The sequence below is a fragment of the Microcebus murinus genome, chromosome 19 (assembly GCF_040939455.1).
Source record: "Microcebus murinus isolate Inina chromosome 19, M.murinus_Inina_mat1.0, whole genome shotgun sequence".
Taxonomy (NCBI): Eukaryota; Metazoa; Chordata; class Mammalia; order Primates; family Cheirogaleidae; genus Microcebus; species Microcebus murinus.
The window spans coordinates 11,633,087-11,647,533 of NC_134122.1; the positions used below are offsets into that span (position 1 = coordinate 11,633,087).

Here is a 14,447-nt window from a genome sequence, read left to right on the forward strand (position 1 = left end):
TAAGACACAAGTTCCCTGAGGGCAGTGACTTTTGTATTTGTTTACTTTTGTTCCTCAAGTCCTAAAACAGTGTCTGGTACAGCTCAGTAGGTTTAATGAGTGTGTATTCAATAAATTCTCCGTCTCCATCATCAGAACATCCCTAAGAAGCAGGGATGACTTTTAACCACTCTGTATAGATGAGGAAACTGAGGCTGGAAGATCCCAAGATCCCCTGGCAAGAGAAAGGGGATCTCAAATGTCCATGACCATCTGTCTGAGCTCCCATCATAGATTCTTTTCTTTGGGGCTTTCTAATACCCCACCGAAAGCTCACTCTTCTCTGCTTCTCAGAGAGCGTGGCAAGGCACCAGTGCGGCTTACTTTAGACTGAGGCCTGCCTGACCCCCGTGTGATCTGGGTGATCTGTCCCTCTCCTGAGCTTCTCCAAATGCCTAGTGCTCACTCTCATGCCCATCCAGGTTTCAGTGGTCCTGAGTTTAGTGAACTGGTAAGCGCACAGGCGTTGGAATCAGACGTCTCTTCTAACCTGACTCCACCTTGTAATATTGAGTGACAGTCACTGATCCTCCCAGCCTCAGTTTCCCCATCTGTAAAATGGGGTTCATATCAGCCCCTCTCTCATGCGGTGTGTGAGAGAATGCAGTGAAAGAATGCTTTAAAGCACTGAGCACAGTCAGGGAATCCAGTAAGAGAAGGATGTCAGGTCTCCTGCAGCTCTGTTGGAGGCACCCACACAGTCAAGCAAACAAAGGCCTTTTCAGATCCCTGAGTGGAGAAGATGAAGCCCCAGAGTAGAGCAGTAAATTGCTGGTGGTCACACCGTACCTGCCAGCCACAGGCCAGGGCCTAGAAACCCTAACCTCCCCGGAGAGTGTCCCACCCTGGGGCCACTGACTTATGGCCCTGAGACTAGAGTTGGAAATCAGAGGGCTCTGAGCTTCTGAGATAAGAAGTTTTCCAGCAACTCCACCAAAGGGAAAAATGCCACAGCCAGATACGGGGCTGCGGGAATTATAGGCCATGTCGGATTTTATATCTCCCCAGATGGAGAACGTGATCCTGATGTCACAGAGCTTGCCTGTTCCCTCCTACCCTGACCAGTGTGAACCCCAGGGGCCCCGCTCTTATGGAGTTATTCCCCTGGGGTGCTGGACACCAGGGGTCCATTTGCTAAAAGGCCCCCTGTGAGGGGCAGAGATGGAGCTTCTCCCATGGTGAGATTTCTGTTGGAGATGCAAGCATTGGGCAGGGGCCCCCAGGCCAGGTAAAAGATGTGAGTGCCAGATACCTGGCCGTGACTAACTGCTGCAGCACAAAGGGACAAAGAACCATGCCAGGGGACATCTGAATGAGCCAGAGCATCTTGAAGGCTCCAGAAGCAGGGTCCAACTTGGGGTCTGGAGGAAATACATCTGGAGAGGATGCCAAAAGCAGTTTGGGCCCCTGTCATGCTTTTCTCTGGGCCGATCCTAGAAATGCCAGGGCTCGAAACACCTGTCTATGTAGGGCAGCAACAATTTTCTGCTGTGAGAAAATGCATAGAATCTCACCTGCCAGCCCGCTTCTCCTCCACCCCCGAAGGTATCTGTCGTTCCTTCTTCTGTAACCCTGCAATAGATATTTCCCAGTCACACAAACGCTCTTCTAGAAAGCTCTTCCCTGTGTCTTCTCTAATCCCTCTTGCTGTTGCTGCTCTGTGCCCCTGTCTTCAGCTGCTCTCTGCTGCTGTATCAGAATAACACAGATTGGGTAATTTACAAAGAAAAGAGGTTTATTCAACTCAAAGTCCAAGAGCATGACACTGGCATCTGGCGAGGGTCATCTCATGGCCCATGGAAGGGCAGAGAGTGGAAGAGTGAGATTACACATGTAAGAGAGAGCTTGCTTGTATAACAAAGCCACTCCCATGGTCACTAACCCACTAATCACTCAATAATCATGCAATAATGGCATTGATAAATTTAATTTATCTGTGCAAAAATTAAATAAGTAGACATTTAAAAAAATAAAGAACTCTGGCAAATCAGCAAGAAAAAAATCAAGCAACCTCATTAAAAAATGGGCAAAGGACACAAACGGAAACTTTTCAAAAGAAGATAGACTAACGGCCAACAAACATATGAAAAAAATGCTCAACATCTCTAATCAGCAGGGAAATGCAAAATCAAAACCACAATGAGATAACACTTAACTCCAGTGAGAATGGCTCTTATCAAGAAGTCCCAGAGCAACAGATACTGGTGTGGATGCAGAGAGATAGGAACACTCATACACTGCAAACTAGTACAACCTCTATGGAAAGTAGTCTGGAGATACCTCAAAGAACTAAAAGTAGAACTACCATTTGATCCTGCAATCCCACGACTGGGTATTTACACAAAGGGGAAAAAAAAAAAGACATTCTATAAAAAAGATACCTGGATTCAAATGTTTTTAGCAGCACAATTCACAATTGCAGAGATGTGAAAACCACCCAAATTCCCATCCAGACATGAGGGGATTAGTAAAATATGGTATATGTATTATACAGAGTACTACCGAGCCATAAACAAAATGGTGAATTAATACCTATTATATTAACCTGGATGGGGCTGGAGACCATTCTTCTAGGTCAAGTATCACAAGAATGGAAAAACAAACGCCACATGTACTCATCATTAAATTGGTACTAATTGATCAACATGTATTATGCACATGTGGAAGTAACACTCATTGGGGATCTGGCATTTGGGACAGGGGAAGAGGGGATGGGGAAATTCACACCTGATGGGTGTGGTGCACGCTGTCTGAGAGTTGGGCATGCTTCTGGCGTGGACTTGGGCAATTTATGTTACCAAAGTGTTTGTACCCCTGTAATATTCTGAAATAAAAAAAATTAAAAATTAAACCAAATACATGGCACACAGTAAGCACTCAATAACTCACAGTTACTTAAGTTTAGGATGGGAGGCTTAGAGGAGGAGTCTGGACTCACACTGACACATCTGCAGGGAGGGAGGGTTCGGAGGTTGTTTTGATCCTTCCTGCAGATCAAATGGATGCAGCAGATTTAGGGACTGAGGGACACAGTCCTTGGAATGGCAGTCAGAGTCCCATGAATGAAAGGAAGCTCAAGAAAAAATCATTTGTCCTGCGAGACACTGGGACTAAAGAATCCACAGACACATTTGGTTTGGGAGCTACTAGATCCAAGTTCCAGAATACAAGCCACGGGTCTTAGTCCATTTTATGTTGCTGTAAAGCAATACCTCGAAAGGCACAGCCTTGCAAAAATGACAGGAGAATGCCTAATTCCACAATGTCCTAGTAACAGTTAAAGATCAACCCTGTGAGTTCTCCCCCTAGCAGACACCCCTCGGGAGTTCTGTTTTGCATAACTTCTGAAAAGAGCTGAACGGACAGAAAAGAGATGTAAATCTTTCTCTCTCAAATTGTTTTTTGGGAACAGCAGGAGAACAAGCTGCCGCCTCCACCATTGCCCTTGCCTCCACCATAGCTCAAGGGCAAAGCCACGTCTCCTGCCATAATCCCATCTCCAAGGAAAGGTGGGGACACCAACTCTTGGACTGTGACATCCTGCCACTGCTTTTGTTATCAACTCACAGCCAGTCACTATTTTTTTCTCTCCATTTCCCCAAATCAGTAAGCCTCTTGACCTCAGGGAGGGGACCTCCCTTCTCTCTCTTTAGGATGCCACGCCGTCTCCCTGCTCTATTTTCTCCCTCTCTTTCCCTTCTCTCTCTGACTCCCTCCTTATCTCTCTCTCTCTCGCGCGCGCGCGCGCGTGCGCCTTCTAAAAAGATACTTTTATGTATCCTAATCTCTGTGTGGGAAGCTTTTCTCCACCTGTGCCGTGAGCACCTAGTGGGCTTTCCACCCCAACAACCTGAGGCTGGGTAATTTATATTTTTTAAAAAACACTTGTTTGGCTCCTGATTCTGATGGGCACCTGTGCCTGGTGAGGACCTAAGGCTCCTTCCACACTTGGTGGAAGGCGAAGGGGAACCTGCGTGTTCAGAGATGGCAAGAGCAGAAGCAAGAGAGCAAGGGGAGGTGACAAGCTTTTTTTTTTTTTTTTTTTTTTTTTTAATATCCAGGTGTTTGGGGGAACTCATAGAGCAAGAACTCACTCATCCCCCAAGGAGGGCATTAATCCATTCATGAGGGATCCTTCCCCATGTCTCGGTGCCTTCCATTAGGCTCCACGTCCAACACTGGGCATCGAATTTCAACATGAGGTTTGTAGGAGACAAGTGTCTAAACCATAGCATTCTTCCCCTGCCCACCCCCCAATCTCATGTCCTTCTCAATGCCACATTCATCCCCAAAGTTCCAAAAGTCATAACTGGTTTCAGCACAAACTTAAAAATTCAAAGTCCAAAGTCTCACCCGAGACTCAGGGCAAGTCCCTTCCAACTATGTGCCAGTAAAACTAAAAATAAGTTATTTACTTCCAAAGTACAATGGTTGTACTGGCATTGGGTAAACATTCCCATTCCAAAAGGGAGAAATCAGCCAATAAAGGGGTAACAGGTCCCATGCAAGCACAAAACCCAGACGGGCTGATTAAATCTCCAATCTCCAGAATAATCTCTTTTAACTCCATGGCTGGCAACCTGGGCACACTGGTGTGCGGTGTGGGCTCCCAGGGACGCAGGTGGCCCTGTCCCCATGGCTTTCCTGGGTGCAGCCTCTGTGGCTGATCTCAGAGGCTGGAGTCTAATGCCAGAGGTTTCTCCAGGCTGAAGTCACAAGCTGCTGGTGGCTCTACAATTCCAGGGTCCTGATGGCAGCTCCACTCCTGCAGCTCCAGCAGGCATTGCCCAGGTGGGGACTCTCAGCGGTGGCTCTGCCCTGTGGCAGGTTTCTGCTCGGACACCCAGGCTTTCTAAAACATCCTCTGAAATCTAGGTGGAAGTCGCCATGCCTCCGTGGCTCTCGCATGCTGGGCACCTGCAGACTTAATACCACATAGACATTGCCCAGGCTGAGGGCTTGCACCCTACAGAGCGGTAGCCTGAGCACAACCTGGGGCCATTTGAACCACAGCTGGGCGGGACTGGCCAGGATGCAGGTAGCAGCATCCTGAGGTGGTTCAGAGCAGCAGTGCCCCAGGCCTGTCCCCTGAAACCGTTCTGTCCTCCTAGGCCTCTTGGCCTGTGATGGGAGGGGCAGCTTCAAAGTTTTCGGAACTGCCTTTGGGGCCCTTTTCTAATCGTCTTGTATATTAGCACCTGGCTCTGCTGCATCCTTCGATTCTGCTCCTGAAAATGTTCTTTCCTTCTTGACAACACGCCCAGGATGGGAATTTTCCAAATTTGTATGCTCTGCTTCCTTTTTATTATAGTTATAAATTCTGCCTTTAGGTAACTTCTTTGCTGCCGTAATTCAGCATAAGCTGTTAAAAGTAACCACAGCATGTTTTGAACACTTTGCTGCTTAGAAATCTCTTCTACCAGATACCCAAGGTTGTCACTCTTAAATTGTCTTCCACAAAGCCCTGGGGCATGGACACAGCGCATCCAAGTTCTTTGCTACAGTGTAATAGTGACCTTTGCTCCAATCCCCAATAAGTTTCTCATTTACACCTGAGACTTCTTCAGCATTAACTTTACTGTCTCTATTTCTATCAGCATTGCAAAAAGAAATAAAGTTTCAGGAACTTCCAAATTTAATATGCTAAAGGGAAAAGTTTAAACTCTGAAAGCTGGTTCATGTAACACCCATGACCGTTGCTTTTTGACCTTTATGTTGAGATGTTGTACACTAACCAGACTCCCTAGACTTCATTCAAACCTAGACTAAACAAAGTGGGGTAGAAACCCTTGTGTCAGTTACCTCTATATAACACAATGTTAAACAACTCCCTTAGGGTGTAATTAATAGTAGACAAATCTTACATCTGTGTGTTAGCCTTTGTGTGGAAAATGTTGCGATTCTGCTCAGCACTTCCACTTTGCCTATATGCTATGAATGATCCTCATTTTCCCCCACACCAGGAGCACTGATCACCATTCTTTGATGTCACTCTGCTGCCCAGGATGGTGTCTTCACCACTTTGAGCTTGAATAAACTCTTTTTTGTTGTCGACATTATTTATGGACATGTTAATTTATTTTTTACGGGTAAAACATACATGCATAATTTACCATCTTTACCATTTTAACTGTAAAATTCAGTGGCAATAAATACATTTCTATTCTTTTACTCCTCCCTTCATCCCCTCTGTCTACCCTTCCCTTCCCAACCTCTGGTAACTAGCAGTCTACTCTCTATCTTCATGAGATCCAAGTTTTTGTCCCCCACATATGAGTGGGAACATGGGATGTTTATCTTTCTGTGTTTGTTTCACTTAGCATAAGAGCCTCCAGTTCCATCCATGTTGCTGCAAATGACAGAATCTCATTCTTCTTTTATGGCTAAATAGTATTGCACTATGTATATATGCCATGTTTTCTTTGTTCATTCATGCATTGATGGGCACTTAGGTTGATGCCACATTTTGGCTATTATGAATAGTGCTGCAATAAACATGGGAGCACAGATATCTCTTTGATATATTGATTTCCTTTTTTTTTTTGGGTATATACCAAGTAGTGGAATTGCTGGACCATATGGTGGGTCTATTTTTAATTCTTTGAAGAACCTCCATACTGTTCTAGACAGTGGCTGTACTGATTTACTTTCCCACCAGCAGTATTTGAGAATTCCCCTTTCTCCACAGCCCCACCAGCATCTGTTATTGCCTGTCTCTTTGATGTAGGGCATTTAAACTGGGATGAGATGATATCTTATTGTGGTTTTGATTTGCATTCCTCTGATGATTAGTGATATTGAGCATGTTTTTCCATATGCCTGTTGGCCATTTATATCTTCTTTGGAGAAATGTCTGTTTAGATCTTTTGCTAAAAATTTTGAATTGGATTTTTTCTGGTTTTTTATTTTTTTGCTATTGAGTTGTTTGAACTCCTTATATATTCTGGTTATTAATCTTTTATCAGATGGATAGTTTGCAAATATTTTATCTCATTCTGTGGTTTGTCTCTTCATTTTGTTGATTGTTTCCCTTGCTGTGCAGAAGCTTTTTAGCTTGATCTGATCCTAATTATCTATTTTTGCTTTGGTTGTCTGTGCTTTGGGAGTATTACATACACACACACACACACACACACACACACACAATCTTTGCCCAGACAATTGTCCTGGTGCATTTTCCCAATATTTTCTTCTAGTAGTTTCATAGTTACAGGTCTTAGATTTAAGTCTTGAATCATTTTAGCTTGATTTTTGTGTATGGTGAGCAATAAAGGTCTAGTTTTTTTCACTTTTCACAAATATTAAAAACATACCTCTCAGATGTTGACTTCATTGAAACAACTGTCTTACTACAATACGTAGTCAACTTCCTTCTTTGTTCAGAGAACAAACAGGTTTCCATAGAGGATAGAATGCAACTTATTACATTATACATTTATTACAACAGTTAGCCTTAAAAGGAGGCTTAAGAGGTTAAGTATTTAGGCCATGTAATATACTAGAAAAGTCTTCTTATGAATCCAGGCAGACTCCCTATATTTTACTCAAGCTTAAGTCTATATGATGTAGCAATAGAGATGCCTGTGTCTGTTACTTCTTTAAAATAGATTGTTAAACAACCCCCTGAGAGTGTAATCAATAGTAGCCAATCAAGTCTCATGCCTGTATGCCAGCCCTTGTATAGAAAATACCTCCATTTTGCTGACATCAATGATCCTCATATTTCCCCACGTCACGAGCCTTGATCACCTTTCTTTGGTGTGCCTCTGCTCCCAGGACAGTGCCCTCATTCTTTGTGCTTGAGTAATAAACTCTTTTAACTAGCTCTTGAGCCTTTTGATTATTTTAGGTTGATAGCATGTTGGTCACAACCACTTAGCCAACCTCTAAGAAGTTCCAAACTTTCCCTCATCTTTCTGTCCTCTTCTGAGCCCTGCAAAGTTTTCCACCCTCTTCCCACTACTCTGTTCTAAAGCTGCTCCCAGGTTTTCTGATATCTTCATAGCAACATCCCCATTCCTCAGCACCAGTTTTCTGTTTTAGTCTGTTTTGTGTTGCTATAAAGGAGTACCTGAGACTCGGCAACTTATTTTTTTTTTTTTTTAAAAAAAAGGTTATTTGGCTCACGATTCTGATGGCTGGAAATTTCTAGATTGGGCATCTGCACTTGGTGAGGGCTTCAGGCTGCTTCCACTCACGGCAGAAGGTGAAGGGAACCGGTACGTGCAGAGATCACATGGTGAGAGAGGAAGCAAGGGCGAGATAGGGGAGATGCTAAGCTCCTTTTAGCAACCAGCTAAATTTACGGGAAGTAGAAGAGTGAGAACGCACTCACCCCCAAGGGAAGACATTTATATATTCATGAAGGCTCCTCCCCCACGAGCTCATTACCTCCTGTCAGCCACCCCCTTCAACATTGGAGATCAAATGTCAACACGATGTTTTTAGAAGACAAATATCCAAACTAGAGCACCATGGAACACTGTCCTCCCTGGAAATGTCATCCCTGTCAATTATTGAACACGCATTGATTGAGTGCAGCTGTCACACAGAGACGGAGGTGACCAAGGCGGATTTTTTCTTTTTTTTTCTGTTTGGAGGTAAGATAGACAATAACATGTAAAATGATTAAGTTGATTTTAGATGCTGTTAAGGGTAAGTCAGAAGGCGGATCATATCACATCTCTGCTTGGAACCCAGCAGTGAATCTCGATCTCACACAAAATTAACATCAAAGTTTTCACCTTGTCCTTCAAGGCCCTATATGATCTTCACACACCCTCTTCATCTCTGGCTTGACGTCCTCCTCCTTTACCCCGGATTTACTGCACATCAGCCACACTGTTTTCCTTCCTGTTCCTTGAAGGCACCCCCTGCCTCAGGGCCTTTGCACTTGCTGTTCCCTCCTCTCAGACTGCTTTTCCCCCAGGTATCCACATGGATAACTAACTCCCTCTCCTCTTCAGATCTCTGCCAAATATTGTCAGCTTCTCAATGAAGCTTACCTTGATCGCCTGCTCAAAATTGCAACCTACTTCCAAACTGGTTCTCTCTCCTCCATATTACCAGGAATTATTTTTCTTAATACTTACCACCTTCTAAAATATTACAGAATTTACTTATTCATTATTTTTTCCCTCTGTCTCATGTCATTAGAATTTAAGCTTCATAAGGACAGAGATCTTTGCCTGTTTTCTTCAATGATTTAGCTCAAGAACGTAGAACATCTAGCACATAGTAAATACTCAGTAATTATTTGAGTGAAGGAATAAGGGATATGAAGAAAATAAAACCTTTTGACATGATAGCGAGTGTGACTGTGTGAACTGTGTAGTTGTGTGTGTGACAGCAGAGGTGTATGTGTTTAAGTTGTCTGTGTGCATGCGACTGTGTGTGTGAATAACTGTTGTATGTGTGTGGTTCCGTGTGTGAATGCATGTGTGTGAGACTGTGCATGTGAGTTTGTGCACATGTGTGTCTGTGTGTGAGTGAGTGCAAGGGCATGTATGGGACTGTGTATATGTATATGTGCATGTGTGAGTGTGTGTGTAAGGCTGTATGAGCATGTGTGCAGCTGTTTATGTGTACTTGTATATGTGCATGACTGTTGGTAGACATGTGAGTGTGTGTGTGACTGTATGTGTATGAATGTGTATGTGATTGTGTGTATGAGTATTGTGTATATGTAGCTCTGTATGTAAGTGTATGTCTACATGCCTACACATGAGTTTGACGTGTGCACCAGACTGTGTGTGTATGTAGGTGTGTGTATTGGTGTGTGAATGTGTGAGTGTAGGGGCTATCAGTATGACTGTAGACATTTGTGTGTGCTTGCATGTGTGAGTGTTTATGCGTGGCTGCGCAGACGTGTTTGTTGCTGTGCCCACATTTGGATGTGGGTGTATGACTGTGCGGGTGCACTACCTTATTTAGAATGGTCTGAAAACCTCTCTCTGGGGAAACCTTTGCACCTGGCCACTGGGGACACTGCCAGGTCATGATCTTGGACTTTCCTGGGCTGCTCAGAACAGGATTTTTTCCTTTCCTTTTTAAAGAATTTTGACTCTTAGACATCTTTCAGGATACCATAGTCCAGTTGGAAATCTGTGAGATGGAAAATCAAGTTTTTTCCTTGAGATTGTTTTTGTTAAAGGATAATGGCTACTTCTGTTCTTCGATGCTCTACAGATATGCTCACATGCAATCTTAACAAGAACTCTGCACGGGAGGTATACAGAGCCCATTTTATAGATGAGGAAATTGAGTTCTGAGAGGACAGGTGACTCAGCTAAGACCCCACAGTGTGTAAGGGCTACAGTTGGACTCAGACCAGACTTCAAAGTCTGGTGTCTTTCCTATACGTAACATTATGTTTCTGCAAATTGGCAGTCTAAAAGCAAAGGGTTTGTAAGCGTCACTGTCGGAGGCTGTGCGCAGTCTGCCGGCCACTCCTGTGTCCCTGGAACCTGACGCACCGTGGGGAGCCAATGCACGTGGAGAGGGAGGAGAACTGCTGGGACCCCCTGGGAAACTATGGGGCCAGAACCCCGTGGTAGAGACTCCGAATCTCCCGGGGCAGGGGGGCTATGTCAGGAATCAGAACGATTGAGTGAAGAACATATTTTTCTTTATCTCCTTCCAGCTCTAATCATCTCGGGGAGACTTTGGCGACCTATCTGGACTGACCCAAGATTTTGGAGGCAGCCTGAGAACAAGAGACAATGCCTGAGCATTGCCATAAAGAAAAAAAAAAACCCATTTTAAGTCTCGGCTGTGCCACGTCCTGGATGAACACACAGACTAACCCCACTGTGCCTCAGTTTCCCCCTTTACAAAATGGGGATAAAAGTAGCAGCTGTCTGGTAAGGTCATGGTAAAGCCTGGGTAGGATAACACCCACCCAGGAAAAGTCTTTCACTTTTCCAGCAGAGCTGCCCTGAAGGCAGAGGAGCGTGATGCTGCCACCCCTGAGAATCTTGTGGGTAGGGAACAAAGTGCTAGGTTTCTGGGAAGATCTCAAAAATCTTCTGTTTCTTGAGAGAGAATAAAAAGATGAATGATCTGCTCAAGGGTATATAGTGTCTTAGGTGAGGAAAAGAGATTTGAATACCAGGGTGGGAGGAAAAAGCAGAAAGCTATTTTCTGAGTCTAGCCCGTCTAGCCCAGCCCAGCCCACCCCACGGATCTGCTGTCTCTGCCGCCATGCGGTCCCCAGAGGATCCCTCCCATGGGGCTCAGGGGAAGCTTTACAGAGGAAGTGACCTAAAAGCTGAGGCCAAAAGCGGAGCCTTCAGGATGAGAAGAGTGGAAGTGGAAGGACAAAGGGGACTTCAGCAGGAGAAGGAGGGCACAGAGTGTGAGGGAGGGAAGAGACATGAGGCTGGGCCAAGGCCTTGGGAGGGCCATTGACTCCCCCAGGAGAGGGAGCGGAGGGAGACCCCGATGCCACAGCCCGTCCGGGTTCACTGCCCGCCGCTCTAGAGCCGAGAGAGCGGGTCACAGTGGAGAAAGGGTTTAACGTCACAGGCACCATGCAAGGGTGTGGGAGGAACTTCTCAAATCCGTTCTCTAAGAATTTGGGGGCCAGGTCTTCTAAAGACAGTTCGGCAGGCCACTGGATCTGCTGATGAGTAAACTCATAGGGTCAAGAGACAGAAATTGTCTTCTTGTGCTGAGTCAGTCCCCCGGTCACAGCACCAGTTGAGCTGGTTCCTTGCTATGGACCACTGGTCTGGTTGTGTTAATCGGTCACTAGGATGCAGAGTCCGGAAGAGATCTCAAAGACTGGCCTTCAATTTGGCAAGGGTGATGGGAGCAATGAAGAAAGATAAGAATCTTTATGGCCATCAGCTGTGTGACTCCTGAGCCGTGAGCAATTATAGAAGAGCATGCTAGGGGACAATGGCTGGTTATATATATATATATTTTTAAAATATGCCTGTATGTTTGCAGAGTTCAGGCTCCTACCATATACCAATCTTATGGCCTTTTATTAATTTCATTTTTTTCCTTTTTAACAAATACTTTATTTTTAATACTTAAATATTTGAATCAAAAATAGGTAGGAATTAGAAAGAAACACTCATTTTATGGTCACTTTGCAAAATTTACTTATACAGAAAATTCCACAAATTAAATGTCAACATAGAATTGGAAGAGATGAAAGTATTTTTTTTTAATTTACTTTGTTTCAAAATATTAAGGGAATACAAATGTTTTTGTTACATGGACTTTTGTAATGCTTGAGTCAAAGCTATAAATGTGCCCATCACCCAAATAGCATTCATTACACCCATTAGGTAGGTGTTTGTCCCTCCCCTCCCTCTCCTCCCCACCCCCCTGCTTGATTTCCAATGACTTTTATTTCCCTCTATGTACTCGTGTGCCCATTCAGTTCCAATTTATTAGAGAGTAATGTGGTGTTTGTTTTCCCATCTTTGAGACACTTCACTTAGGATAAGAGTCTCCAGTTGCTTCTCCAAATTGATGCAGAAGACATCAACTCATCCTTTTTATGGCTGAGTAGTACTCCATGGTATACATATACCACATTTTGTTAATCCTCTTATGAATTGACGGGCACTCGGGTTGATTCCACATCTTTGCAATTGTGAATTGTGCTGCTATAAACATTCAAGTGCAGGTGTCTTTTTGACAAAATGAATTATTTCCCTCTGGGCAGATACCCAGTAGTGGGATTGCTGGATCAACCCAGAGTTCTGCAGGGGCAAAGGCAGACCCCTCACAGCTCAAGCTGCCTGCAACTTTCGCTTGTCTCCTTAAAAGCGGTGCCCTGGGGCTTGCTTTTATTCTGCTGTCTTCCCCCACCCCCAGCCGTGTGAATTATATTGGGACACCCAGCTTAATCTCTGCCATGGTGGGTGGTGCTTGCAAGAATGGGCCATGCCCAGTCTGAGTAAGTACTCGTTGTGCTCCCAGTCAGTAGGTGGCACTCCCAGGAGAGGTGGGCCGAGGAGCCAGGCTGCCTGGGGCTAGGTCGGGGAGCCTGCCTGCAGGCTCTGCAGTGGTTTGCGCTAGAACTGACTCGGGATCACAGATCAGCTCCCAAGCTGCTGGGGAGGGCTGCTGGAAAGGTGTTGAAAGTGCCTCCCCAAACCGAAAAGTCTGCTTCGGGGAAGGGGCTGTCTGGGTTTCATAGACTAGCTGTCGGGAGTGAGTTTCACTCTTCTCCCTCCTCCCCTGCCTGCTGAGTCTCTTGCCAGCGTTTGGCTGCAAACGGGCAACCAAATTCACCGAGGTCGCCAGCAGTGGTGCCACAGGTTAGGAACTTCTCTAAGGACCGCCCGAGTTTGAAGGCACAGATCTCGTGTGGGCCGAGGGTGCTCCACCAGATCGCTGCGGGCTGACCCATGCTGTGCTCCCTGCCCACGTGGGCTCCCTCGACCCCCTGTGTTTTGTTCTCAAATCTCCCCTCTGTGTCCCCAAGCAACCCGACTGAGTCCTGGGGGTACAGGATCTGGCCAGCATGCCTGTCCCACCAGCGGGCATCTTTGGGGAGTGCTGGTGGGCAGGGAACTCCCAGACTGAGCACCCCAAGGTCCACTGCAGGTCCTCAGGAAGAAAGGCGTGGGCCCCACTCTCTGTGGAGGCCTCAGACTCCAACACCGGGAGTCTCAGCTCAATGGTCCCTCTCTGTCGCAGGGGGCGAGGGAGGGGCGGGGCAGGAAGAGAGCCTGAGTGGAAGACAGCCAGCACTCCAGCCCTTCTGGCCCCTCTCCCTGGCAGGAAGCCCGCACAAAATGTCCAAGCTCTGGGATCACCCAAACTCTCCAGGGCCCGCCACAGTCTGGGCAGGAGTTGGGAACTGTCTGTGTGGAACAGGTGACATGAAGGGCTGGAGCTCCCTGGGGTGGGCACCATGGGCAGAGAAGCAGTATGGCGTCCGCCGCCTCAGCTCTGGACTGTGGCTACAGGGAGTGACCCCGAAGGGGCCGGAAGCCCAGTGATGCTTTATTTTCAAGAAGACCCCAGTTTGGTGGTGGAAAAGCTCCCAAGCAGCTTGGAGCCCACTGACTGCTGGACGTGGGAGGGAAGGAGAAACAAACACCCGCCTACCCTCTCCACCGGGCTCTGAGCTTCTCTAGGGTTGGTTTCCGCTGATAACCTTTTTCTTTCCCCTGTTCTGTTTCACAACTTTGTCCAGTGGCATCTCTGGCAGATGCTGGTACCTTTCACCCCCCACTACCCGAGGGCTGTGCCCCTTCCCTCCTCTCCCTTCTCTGAAACGCTCCTTCCCTCTGGGGCCATCTGGCAGCTGCTGTCTCAACCAGCCATCCTCCCCTCCCTCTCCCCTTTTTATCAATTTTATAAAGGGCAGTTCACAGAGAGAGGCTGCTTTGCAAAATCCAACATCCCCTCCGCCCCCCCCCCCCGTCTTTTCATTTGTT

The 14,447-nt window shown here is 46.1% G+C and overlaps 1 protein-coding gene across 3 annotated transcripts in view; it reads right to left on the reverse strand.

The window, feature by feature from the left end:
- LOC105855229 (acyl-coenzyme A synthetase ACSM2B, mitochondrial-like) overlaps nucleotides 1-8,338 on the reverse strand; it is a 37,828-nt gene extending 29,490 nt beyond the window's left edge. Inside the window, exons 1-2 of one of the 3 annotated variants that reach the window (XM_075995126.1) lie at nucleotides 8,167-8,338; nucleotides 1,554-1,611 (exon numbers count right to left, since the gene is read on the reverse strand). The gene's annotated coding sequence lies outside the window, so the exon portion shown is untranslated. Of the gene's footprint in view, nucleotides 1-1,553; nucleotides 1,798-2,766; nucleotides 2,786-8,166 lie in introns of those variants that run through there. The other 2 variants (XM_075995125.1, XM_012736087.3) reach the window with 2 other exon arrangements.
- Between the last annotated feature and the right edge of the window lie 6,109 nt (nucleotides 8,339-14,447).